At 46.9% G+C, this 11113-nt stretch overlaps 1 protein-coding gene across 2 annotated transcripts in view; it reads right to left on the reverse strand.

Annotated features, from left to right (window-relative positions):
- PAG1 (phosphoprotein membrane anchor with glycosphingolipid microdomains 1) overlaps positions 1–9025 on the reverse strand; it is a 220462-nt gene extending 211437 nt beyond the window's left edge. For both annotated transcript variants that reach the window (XM_077270723.1, XM_077270724.1), the window contains exon 1: positions 8827–9025. The gene's annotated coding sequence lies outside the window, so the exon portion shown is untranslated. The remainder of the gene's footprint in view (positions 1–8826) is intronic.
- Between the last annotated feature and the right edge of the window lie 2088 nt (positions 9026–11113).

The following is an 11113-nucleotide window of genomic DNA, read 5'->3' on the forward strand; positions in this document are numbered from 1 at the left end:
GTATAAATATGCCCCCGGCAAAGGCTGCCCCATACCTACAGACACCAATTACAACCAGCACTTTTCCCAAGAAGGATGATCTGCTAAATTTATAATATTATTTAATCAAAATGGAAGTTGGGCCTGAAAAAGAAACATAAGATATTAATAAAAAGGCTAAATTATTCTGTATGCTCTTTAGAGTCCAACATACTGTGAGCATCCCTGCAACTGTGGTCCAAACCTTAGTTAATAGAGATGGGGGCAGTTTATGACCAAAGCGACAGCACTGTGCCAGATAAGGTGCTTGAGGGACGCCATCTTTTATAATGTCAGCTCTTAGATGCTCCTGCGGGGTTTGTCACATGTAGGATAAGAAAGTATGGAGCAGTCTAAGGAGTCATGGTGGGTGCTGGTTGTGTCACGCACCAACATCTGTGGCAGAAGACACAGCCAACACCCGCTGTGACTCCTGAGACTGGTATCAGGGCAGGCCGCCTCGGTCATCCCATTAACCCCCAACGTGGAGTGACGATGGGCTGTCATGGCAGCTGGGGATCAGTGAAGACTTGTGTCTGTCATCTTTCCCCCTATAGTAGGGCAATGAAATGACAATGCACTTCAATACGGACGTTTTGCAGTGCATTGTAACATTCACAGAATAATCGCCAAGTGAAGTTTTATATAACTATTGTGAGGGGTTGACTCACTCGACTACTTGCAAAAGGTAAACTCGGGGATGCCGCTTGAGGTAAATCACCTGCTGATTTATTAAAGCACAGCATAAACCGTGGCAGGATTGAATAAAGTAAATGTGGCCATTCTGGCCTAATGGCAAACAAAACAATGATAAAGTCCAAAAGAATCCTTTCCCTGCAGGATTCACCTGCAGGTAACACGTAAAGTCCTCAGCTCCTCCTGGAGCCACGTTGGAGTTTCTCTTCTCCCAAGACACACACCCAGACTGTCTCCCAAATCCAGCTTTTTACAACCCAGACCATGTGACTGATCACATGACTGACATTACACAGGTCCTGTCAGCATATATGCCAGTGTCGGCTCTGCAGGTGGAGATATGGTGGACACCTTCCCACCCACTCTGTAGATGTCCACCTAAAACCAGCCCATGTCTGTAACTTTAATTTAACCCTCCCAACACGTAGTGTGCTGGAGGACAATATACTGGTTTCGCATCACTGAAGCCATTATGCGAGGTGACACATATCTTCCCTCATATACCGTGCCAGTGACCCGGTCACACTATATAAAATGGATAGATTTTATTGATTGCTGGGCTCTGCATAGAAACCAGTGGCACCAACTGGGAAGTCAGAACAGCACCAGGCAGCTTCTCTAGTTCTGCAGTCGCTGAGCAGGAATTCACTGCATCCCTCCAAGAAGAAGGGGAAAGTGGGGGTGCAAAGATGTTTGCACCACAATAAAATGTATCACCTCCTCCCCCACAACTACCTTGCTTCTCTTGGGCCTCACTGGTGGTTGAAGACCATAGCACAAGTACATATTTTGGTCACTTTCCATTTCACCCCTACATCCAGTAAGTGATTCGGATACTGTTGCAGCCAAGGAAAATTCTGCGCAGCAGAAAAGATCAGCAAATGATGACTCCTATTAAACGGCTTCATCAACACCTGCGGAGCAGCTCACAATTAGGGAAGTAGTACTAGAAGCCGGTAACGGATACAGATGCGGGAATGGTGGGTCTCGCCTATATCACAGGAGTACACGGCAGATGAATTTTACTCACGGGAGCTCTGCGAATGCGCGAGCACCACAGACAGCAATAAGTAATGCCATCGCCTGGATATTTATTTAGCTTTAATATACAACAAGCAAACAAAATACAATTGTAAAAGCAATGCTCCTACTGGTACAAGCTATGCCATATAGATCCACTCATTAATAAAACGATATATCTAAAAAAAAAAGTTGTTTATTTTTACTACTATAGGCATAAAACTAGCAGCGAGGTATTTGCCATCTACCAGTCTATTGTGCCCAGCATCGATCTCTGGTGGCACAGAGCAGTCAGAGACCATTGCTGCCTGCAATTTAGCGCCTTCCGCATTTACAGAGCAGGGGCTTCTCTTCCATTCTGCTCTTTCAACGGGCAGCGTGACTGCAGAGGTCATGCTGATTGACAGCCGGATCCCAGCTGCCTAACTGCGGGGAGTCATCCATCAATCAGCATGACATCAGCCATCACGCCCCGTCGACAGAGCGAAGTGAAAGAGCTGCTCACTTGCAGTTGTGTGCTGGGTATAACAGGCAGGTAGGTAGCAATTACCTGTCTATTACTTTTTAGGCCCATAATATATTTAAAAAAATAGCTCTGGATAAACTCTTTAATACTCTAAGCCAGTGACTGAATAATAATTACTTTACTCCCATGCTGGGGTCCTGGGATCAAATCCCACCAAGGACAACATCTGCAAGGAGTTTGTATGTTCTCGCCGTGTTTGCGTGGGTTTCCTCCGGGGTCTCTGGTTTTCTCAACACATACTGATAAGGGAATTTAGATTATGAGCCCTAATGGGGACAACAATGATAATGTGGTATCGAAAAAAATGGGGCTATAAAAGAGAATAAATATATACAGTAACTTCATAATATTGCTATGCAGGGACCATATGATGATCTGAAGCCAGTAATACACAGGCAGTCGGCAAACCAGTCAGTAATCAGACAGGATACATAGCTACGACCAGTGACTCTGGCTTCTCGCTATTTCACCACACGTATCCCCTCTGCTTCTTCCTCAGAAGTGCTGGGTAACTGCTGCCACCAACACGGCATGCATGGTGGGCAGGGGAATTCTTGAAATCCCATCCACTATGCTGTCACATCTGGCCGCTGTGGGTTGGACGCTGCAGAATTACGTAGCGTCCAAACCGCAGAGTTTACTGATCGTGGGCACATACCCTAACAGTTGGTACCCTACAAGAGAGCCATACAAAAAGTGCCTAAACTGCACTCGGCAAAGTACCCCGCAGTCAATAAGGTGAAAAAAAAATAGTTTTCACCAAAATGAAGCCCCCAAAGACTCCCCAACACATTTATGGGACCCGACAATGAAGATTATAAATATGATGACCGGCTCTACATTTACCCCATGTAGCCCAAGGATGTGCCCGGTTTACCAGAGTCATTGATACTTGGCGTACAGAGATGAACGCAGCAGCCTGTACGTGGCTTAGTGGCCGAGTACTGCGCTGTATTTGCCAGCCATTTAATATAAGATGCTGTTTTCCGCCCCGTACATCTTATATCTGGTCGCTGCTGGAGCAGATATCAGCTTTCTGTGCATCATCAATGTGACCATTCCCATTAAATAATTGTAAGATGGCATTTGAAGCACAAAGAAGGGGATGGCTCAGCTACCAAAATGAGCCATCACTACGCGTAGAAGAAAGCTACCAAGCAATGCACAACCCTGGCACACCGACCTCCCAAAAAGCTGCCGCAAGAGTCTCGAGCCGCAGAGCGGCGCCTGAAGAAAACGCACTCACAGTAAGACGGTCTCATTTTATCAAGCCATTTTCACATTCAAATTGGCCCTCACCTCTGTTAAATAGAACAACATCATCTCCTCACATCTTATCTGTCCTACAACCCCTCACAGCTATTCAACACTTCAATTCCCTCCTCGTGCTCCATTGCTCACCGTGAACTCCTCGTATCAGCAGAAGACTTTGTCACCAATTCATCAACACTGAATTTTTTCACGAAACTCTTGACCAGGAGGCGTGCTGGAGTCAGACGCTCCAGATTCATTAGGAGGTGCCCCCTATTTATAAATCCGCTGCGTCTGAAAGTCTGAGAAGTGGCACACGCATCTGTGCCGCCACAAATCTTGCTCCAATCAGGGACTTGAGTAAGATTTATGGAGTAAACAATACCGCTTCTTCTCCTGAATTTGATGAGCGTGAGTTGACATGCCTATTTCCCTCCAGCTCTGCTTATTGTCGAAGCTGGGTGAAATGCCAAGTCACAATATTTAGATCAGCCTCTAAGCTTTACAGTTGAACTACCACAACCCTTCCAATGCCCGTCCACCGCAGCCTTCTTTCCCACCATCACTGAAGAAAAGCTCAAGCATCTTCTCTCCAAATCACACCTCACCACTTGTTCTCTTGACCCTATTCCCCAACCTCACCACCCTGCTAATCCCAGTCAGAACTCATCTTTTCAATTTATCATTAGCCTCTGTTACCTTCCCTTATCTTTTCAAACGCGCAACAATCACGCCAACCCCGAAGAGGCCATCCACTGACCCAACCTCTACGTCCAACTATCGCCCCATATCACCACTCCCTTTTGACACCAAACTCTTTGAACAGGACGTCCACACTGAATTTTCCTCCCTCCTCTCAACCAATGCTCTTTTCGACAACCTACAATCCTTTTTCCATCCCAACTGCTCCCCTGAAACTGCCCAACCAAAGTTATTAACAGCTTACTAACTGCCAAACCCAACACACAATACTCTGTCCTCCTTCTCGCAGACCTCTCCTCAGCTATCCACACAGCAGACCACTTCTTTCTACTACAGATCCTTTATAACAGGTTGAAAAAGCACTGACATTTTTTTATATATTTTTTTCTCAATACTGACAATTAACTGACTGATAAAAATTGGTCGTTTTTTTTTCAGGTGTGAGAAAAATCACTGACATATGCAAGGGGAATGGAAAATATGGCCGTCACAAAAAATACTTCAAGCAAAACTGATAGGTCCTGCAGCAATCATAACCCAGCCTGAGGGCACCGGGACTCAAAGACCCCCAAGATGGATTCCTTATGTCAGGAATAGCCCCTCATGCCGAGCCCGAGACAGAACATTGAGTATCAGTTTTTCCTGAAGGGTTCATATAACATATGGCTGACAAGCTTATTGGGAAAATCTGTGTCACAAAATAACAACCACTGGAGCGAGAGCCCCACTGCCGGGAGGAAATTAACTTTATTCTTCCTAGCAGCCTCGCTCTTTCAGTCATATGGGTGAATGAAACTGTTCCGGCACCACGGCTATGACTGAAAGAGCGAGCCTGCCGGGAGTAATAAATGTAATTTCCTCCCAGCAGTGGGGCTCTCAGTGTGGGCACCCCACGGTGTCAGAATGCTATTAACCTGCAGAGTAATAGCATTTTGTCACATGACTGGTTCGCTTTAAACATATATAAAGTATTGAAAGTAAAATATCCCTTTAGGATGCAGAAGCCGACAATGGCATCTATCAAACTCTATGGGCCCGATTCATCAGTTCTGGCATAAACATGTGTGAAACCTTGTACAATATATATATATATATATATATATATATATATATATATATATATATATATATATATATATATATATATATATATATATATATATATATATATATATATATATATATATATACACAGGTCCTTCTCAAAAAATTAGCATATAGTGTTAAATTTCATTATTTACCATAATGTAATGATTACAATTAAACTTTCATATATTATAGATTCATTATCCACCAACTGAAATTTGTCAGGTCTTTTATTGTTTTAATACTGATGATTTTGGCCTACAACTCCTGATAACCCAAAAAACATGTCTCAATAAATTAGCATATCAAGAAAAGGTTCTCTAAACGACCTATTACCCTAATCTTCTGAATCAACTAATTAACTTTAAACACATGCAAAAGATACCTGAGGCTTTTAAAAACTCCCTGCCTGGTTCATTACTCAAAACCCCCATCATGGGTAAGACTAGCGACCTGACAGATGTCAAGAAGGCCATCATTGACACCCTCAAGCAAGAGGGTAAGACCCAGAAAGAAATTTCTCAACAAATAGGCTGTTCCCAGAGTGCTGTATCAAGGCACCTCAATGGTAAGTCTGTTGGAAGGAAACAATGTGGCAGAAAACGCTGTACAACGAGAAGAGGTGACCGGACCCTGAGGAAGATTGTGGAGAAGGACCGATTCCAGACCTTGGGGAACCTGAGGAAGCAGTGGACTGAGTCTGGTGTGGAAACATCCAGAGCCACCGTGCACAGGCGTGTGCAGGAAATGGGCTACAGGTGCCGCATTCCCCAGGTAAAGCCACTTTTGAACCATAAACAGCGGCAGAAGCGCCTGACCTGGGCTACAGAGAAGCAGCACTGGACTGTTGCTAAGTGGTCCCAAGTACTTTTTTCTGATGAAAGCAAATTTTGCATGTCATTCGGAAATCAAGGTGCCAGAGTCTGGAGGAAGACTGGGGAGAAGGAAATGCCAAAATGCCTGAAGTCCAGTGTCAAGTACCCACAGTCAGTGATGGTGTGGGGTGCCATGTCAGCTGCTGGTGTTGGTCCACTGTGTTTCATCAAGGGCAGGGTCAATGCAGCTAGCTATCAGGAGATTTTGGAGCACTTCATGCTTCCATCGGCTGAAATGCTTTATGGAGATGAAGATTTCATTTTTCAGCACGACCTGGCACCTGCTCACAGTGCCAAAATCACTGGTAAATGGTTTACTGACCATGGTATTACTGTGCTCAATTGGCCTGCCAACTCTCCTGACCTGAACCCCATAGAGAATCTGTGGGATATTGTGAAGAGAAAGTTGAGAGACGCAAGACCCAACACTCTGGATGAGCTTAAGGCCGCTATTGAAGCATCCTGGGCCTCCATAACATCTCAGCAGTGTCACAGGCTGATTGCCTCCATGCCACGCCGCATTGAAGCAGTCATTTCTGCCAAAGGATTCCCGACCAAGTATTGAGTGCATAACTGAACATTATTATTTGATGGTTTTTTTGTTTGGTATTAAAAAACACTTTTATTTGATTGGACGGTTGAAATATGCTAATTTATTGAGACAGGTTTTTTGGGTTATCAGGAGCTGTAGGCCAAAATCATCAGTATTAAAACAATAAAAGACCTGACAAATTTCAGTTGGTGGATAATGAATCTATAATATATGAAAGTTTAATTGTAATCATTACATTATGGTAAATAATGAAATTTAACACTATATGCTAATTTTTTGAGAAGGACCTGTATATATATATATATATCATTCTTGCACAACTCCCAGCAGCTCAGACAACTTTTTGGAAATTGGAGCTTCTCGGGAAAGAGCCGGTGGCAGAATGTAGCCGCCAAAATGATAATTTATGGCACAAATGTGGCTTAAATTACAACAGAAATGTACAGTCCTCAATGGAAATACATATTTCAGGAGGTGTCCGACAGCTGAGAGACGTCCCAAATTCATTAAGAGACTCGGCCCTCGTAGAGACAGTCCGCCATTACTATATTATCTGTCATGACATAAGACCGCCTGCAGTGCCCCACTGAGTCCTAGTAAATGTCCTAGTAAGTTTGTACACATCACATTCATGGTGAACCTTCGGGAGAATAAAGCTGCGTATCACATGTAAAGCGCCATGGAATAAATGGCGCTATAATAATAAATAATAATAATGTTGTCCATTGACTCCACTGTACAAACCGCTTGCGAGTGGGATCACACAGATGCCCCCTCACCCTCCCCGCATGCGCAGGATCACACAGGTGCCCCCTCACCCTCCCCGCGTGCGCGGGATCACACAGATGCCCCCTCACCCTCCCCGCGTGCGCGGGATCACACAGATGCCCCCTCACCCTCCCCGCGTGCGCAGGATCACACAGATGCCAGGTTTTAATGAAAAGCTCTTTGGAAAATGTGTTCAGCGTAAAAGAGGAGGAAAAAAATTAGTGGGGAAGTGGGGGGCACTAATAAGCAAGTTACAGACACGAAGGGGTCACCATACACAGAAGACTATTACATGGAGGGGTCACCCTACACAGGAGCCCGTGACACTGAGGGCTGCCGCCATACACAGGAACCCATGACACAGAGGGTCACCATACACAGGAGCCGTGACACTGAGGGTCACCTTACACAGGAGCCCATTATACAGAGGGGTAACTATACACAGGAGCCGTGACACGGAGGGTCACCATACACAGGAGCTGTGACACGGAGGGTCACCATACACAGGAGCCCGTGACACTGAGGGTCACCATACACAGCAGCCCGTGACACTGAGGGTCACCATACACAGCAGCCCGTGACACTGAGGGTCACCATACACAGCAGCCCGTGACACGGAGGGTCACCATACACAGCAGCCCGTGACACGGAGGGTCACCATACACAGCAGCCCGTGACACGGAGGGGTCACCATACACAGGAGCCCATTACATGGAGGGTGTCACTATACATGGAGGATCGCCATACACAGGAGCCCATTACATGGAGGGGGTCACTATACATGGAGGGTCGCCATACACAGGAGCCCATTACATGGAGGGGGTCACTATACATGGAGGATCGCCATACACTGGAGCCCATTACATGGAGGGGGTCACTATACACGGAGGGTCACCATACACAGGAGCCCATTACATGGAGGGGGTCACTATACACGGAGGGTCACCATACACAGGAGCCCATTACATGGAGGGGGTCACTATACACGGAGGGTCACCATACACAGGAGCCCATTACATGGAGGGTGTCACTATACATGGAGGATCGCCATACACAGGAGCCCATTACATGGAGGGGGTCACTATACATGGAGGATCGCCATACACAGGAGCCCATTACATGGAGGGGGTCACTATACATGGAGGATCGCCATACACAGGAGCCCATTACATGGAGGGGGTCACTATACACGGAGGGTCACCATACACAGGAGCCCACGCCATGCCCCTGGCTCAGTCCTCACCATTACACGGACACATGCCCACAGATGGCACTGTGCCCCCTCCCAGCACTGCCCTCAGCTCCTCTATGGGGCACACAGCAGATCTTACCCGTCTGTGTCTCCCGGGGCTCAGCCGCTCTCTGTGCGGAGATCCTGCTCTAGCACACGCCGCTGCCGCCTCCGCAGCCCCCGGAGAGATGCACTAGAGCAGCCCGGGGCACATGTGTCCTGCCCGGCAGTGCCCGGTGTCATCACACCGCCCGCTCTGCAGCATGTAAGCAGCCGCCTCCTCCTCCGCCTCAGTGCCCGGGGAGGAGCCGCTCATCGCCGAGGAGGAGGGCGGCACACCCACTGCTCCTGGCAGCTGCGGCACCGGCACTTCTCCCCGCAGTGGCGGTAGGACAGGACAGCGGGTAATGCCGGTGCTCAGCCTCACTCACACGCACAGTGGTATGGGGGGCCACTAGTGACACTGGCTCTGGGGGCCACTGATCAGCAAACATTACATTTCCCTCAGACACGTCCACCTGTGCTTCCATCATGAGAGTCTGCTGCTCTCCTAGGGTGATGGGTGGTCCGCTCCTGCCCAGTTGGGGGGCACCCGTGCCCCAGCCTGGATACACTGCGTGATTTGGCGCGGATTTGCTACTGTGGAAATTAGCAACAATCAAATGTGATATATAGCTTCTGAAAAAGAAGAAACTGAGGACACCAGTTTTGTGACCCGATAGTTCCCGGAGTCGGACCAGATAAGGGCTTGTTCACATTGAGTTGCTTTTTTGTTTTGTTTTGTTTGTTTTTTTTTGCTGCATTTTCACATCAGAAACTGTCCACAAACTAGTAAGAGTTAAAAAAAAAACCATGGTTCCGATTCATGAAAGCTTCCATGTTCTGGCGTAAATCATTTTGAGAAGTCACAAACTTTTTCCACAACACGGAGCTGAGAAAACACTTTGGGACTTTTGTCGATTTCACAATAGTGTGAAGCAGCTCTGCAGAAATTGGGGAGAAGGCGGGATGGAGGGCGGCTGTGCCCGAACATCACACCCGCTACGGTGCTGGCGTCTCTTACCCCAGAAATGCCCGATGAGGCGCCCGCCACTGAGAAGACGCCACCAATTCATTGACTGGAGTGCGCCTCATAATGAGTGTCCGAAAAGTAGAAAACAACAAGGCACTCAACAAAAATGACTTGTGGATGGTGCTCAAGTAGGGTATCCAACCCGTAATCTAAGCAAAAATAAACTTGGCGCTCAAATTGATGAAAGATGAGGAAATTCCATTAATTTTGCATCCAGACAAAAAAAACAGAAGAAATAACTGAACGTTTTGGGTCTCACATTGGACCTTCATCAGAGTATCATGCTACAGGGCGGAGGGCGGCTGTGCCCGAACATCACATCCGCCACAGTACTGGCGTCTCTTACCCCACACATGCCATTCTAGTCTGTGATTGGAGGAACATGCCCGATGAGGCGCCCGCCACTGAGAAAACGCCACAAATTTATTGACTGGAGTGCGCCTCCTAATGAGTGTGGAGCATCGTACTCCAACGAGGCCTTCGTTAAGACTGGTGTACACAATGACGTTTTATTAGAGGGGTTATCCACTACAAGACAACCCCTTCTCATTCCCCAAGCTTGGCCCTGATAAAATAATAAAGTGCATACTCACCTTCCGTGCTGCCAACGTTCCTGCCGCAGCCCGGACTTCCTCTTCATGTTCAACTTGTCCGAAGGCATGGACACGACAGCCCCGGGACCGCGGGAACAGCGCCAGCACGGGAGGGGAGTGTAGGCTTTATTATTTTATCCAGATCAAGCATGGGGAATGAGAAGGGGTTGTCCTAGTAGTTGACAACCCCTTTAAATCAGCCCCCATGAGTTTTGATTGAGGAGTTTCTGGTAAAAACTCAGCAAAAAGACTCGCCAGTGTGAACTCACCCCAAGGATATGATAACAGTATTTTGATACGGATTTTAGAGCGTTTACTGCTCCAAAATCCAGTGAGAGTGAGCTCCTTATTCATTTCCATGGGAGAACACACTCATAGCGCACTTGGTGCCAGTTTTTCTTACATTTATTATTTATTATCATTTATATAGCACCATTGATTCCATGGTGCTGTACATGAGAATGGGTTACATACAAGTTACAGATATCACTTACAGTAAGCAAATTAACAATGACAGACTGATACAGAGGGGCGAGGACCCTGCCCTTGTGGGCTTACATTCTACAGGATTATGGGGAAGAGACAATATGTTGAGGGTTGCAGGAGCTCTGGTGTTGGTGAGGCAGTATCTCCGGTAGTGATGAGGAGGCAGCGGGGTCAGTGCAGGCTGTAGGCTTTCCTGAAGTGATGGGTTTTCAGGTTCCGTCTGAAGGATCCGAATG

The sequence above is a fragment of the Ranitomeya variabilis genome, chromosome 6 (assembly GCF_051348905.1).
Source record: "Ranitomeya variabilis isolate aRanVar5 chromosome 6, aRanVar5.hap1, whole genome shotgun sequence".
Lineage (NCBI taxonomy): Eukaryota > Metazoa > Chordata > Amphibia > Anura > Dendrobatidae > Ranitomeya > Ranitomeya variabilis.